We start from the raw sequence: 1,776 nt of genomic DNA, 5'->3' as shown, positions 1-1,776 counted from the left end.
AGCTCAGACGAAGGAGAGAGACCAGATGCGAGCACGAGCATGAACACGAACGGAGGTGAGATGTGATGATGAACACGAACGCTAACTGTTGATAGTGAATCTTCCTTTTAGAATAAGGAGCTCGGTGGTCATGCGAATCCAGATCAGCGGCGAGGCGGCGCCGACGTCGGTAGAGCCTCCATGAATTTGGGAAAAAAATTGGCTAGGTTTGGTTTTCATGGAGGAGGTGTTCTGCTAAGGTTTGGTTTTTTGTGATATAAGAGTGAAAAATCTTAAGGAAGAGGGTTAGAGTTGAAGGACATTTTAGTCTTTTTATTTTTTTATACACATTCCATTCCTATTGGAATTAAAGATAACCATGGGGAAGATGGGAATTAAATTGGTGGTAATTGAATTCCTTAAAATAAAACATATCCAGGAATAATTTTTTAAACATTGAACCAAACATGAGAATAAGATATTCCCACCTCAAAATTTCTGGAAATATACTTGTATTTTCTCCAACCACACACACCCTAAACGGTTTTCAAGACGAGTGATTAGGAATTATCATGTGAAGGAATGGATCTTCTCAATTGTTAAAAAAAATTGAGAGTATAAAGTGATCTTTAACCCTTTATTATTGTCTCTCTCATATTTATTTTTTGTCTACTTATAAAATTAATGGTGAGAGATCACACTTTGTTCTCTCGGTTGTTAAAAAAAATTTAGAGAATCCATTTCCATCGTGTGATGCTAATGAGAACGAACGAGGCTCTATTATTTGCTTTTCCACATTTGCCATTTAGTTCTTTAGTTAAAGTTTGGGACATTCACGTCCATTAACGTTTAATTCAACAAATAGCATTGTGATTTTTCCTACTCATAATTGATGGCTCTGGACTATCGATTCCGATCCATCCGGATGCAAAGCAATCAGGCTAAGCAACCTTGACGGCAAGCTTTAACCTCATTATTTCAATAAAGCACCAAGTACTAACAAAGAGGATTTCGCACATCCATCAAGAATGTATAACTAATTATCGTCGCCTTCAATAAAGCTTTTATTGTTTCTTCCTTTCCCTCTCTATGGAAAATGTTATCACACTCCACTGTGTCCAACATAATTTTCCATGGCAGCCCATACAGTATCACTTCTAGCCATATATAGAAAAAATTCCTCATTATTAGTGGACTCCACGCATGCACCCATCACTACTCTCCATATAGTCCATGAAATTGAATTACAAAACGCTATACTCACTAACTCTTTTTGAAAGTATTGATTTAAGGGCTTGTCCTTAGTTAACGAATTACTGTATGATTCGAACTAACATTTAATTAAAAATGGATTAAAAAATTAATTATTAGACTAATCTAAATTAATTATCTGAAGGCCTGTAAGACAAGATGTCAATAATACTAACTGTAATGACAATGAAAATGTATACACAGCCTGAGTCTTAATCTTTTATTGTCACCATGAATAATTTATTAAGAACACTCCATGTGTTGATTATTATATGGTGACTTCTGTGATGGCATGAAATTCTGTAGTTAAAGATGGCTAAATTTGACCGACCAATTTCGTAATGACATGTGAAAGAAAAATTATTTCATTTGTAATGTTGCAGCTCAAGTACATAACTAATAAGTAAATTATTTACAAGGATATTTAGAAATTTTTCCAGCCAAAAATATGTTTTTGTTATATGGGCCTTAATCTGGACGGACCAAACATGAAATAGAAAAATAGTTAGATATCTAAAAATATTAAAAAATAAATAAATATATCTT

At 33.9% G+C, this 1,776-nt stretch overlaps 1 protein-coding gene across 1 annotated transcript in view; it reads right to left on the bottom strand.

Annotated features, from left to right (window-relative positions):
• Positions 1,332-1,776, bottom strand: part of LOC107609903 (protein P21-like) — a 1,849-nt gene continuing 1,404 nt past the window's right edge. The window contains exon 2 of the mRNA XM_016311961.2: positions 1,332-1,502. The gene's annotated coding sequence lies outside the window, so the exon portion shown is untranslated. The remainder of the gene's footprint in view (positions 1,503-1,776) is intronic.

This window comes from Arachis ipaensis, chromosome B07 (assembly GCF_000816755.2).
Source record: "Arachis ipaensis cultivar K30076 chromosome B07, Araip1.1, whole genome shotgun sequence".
In the NCBI taxonomy this organism is placed as follows: Eukaryota; Viridiplantae; Streptophyta; class Magnoliopsida; order Fabales; family Fabaceae; genus Arachis; species Arachis ipaensis.
Note: the sequence above shows the minus strand (reverse complement) of the source record. Positions and strands in the feature narration are given on the sequence as shown.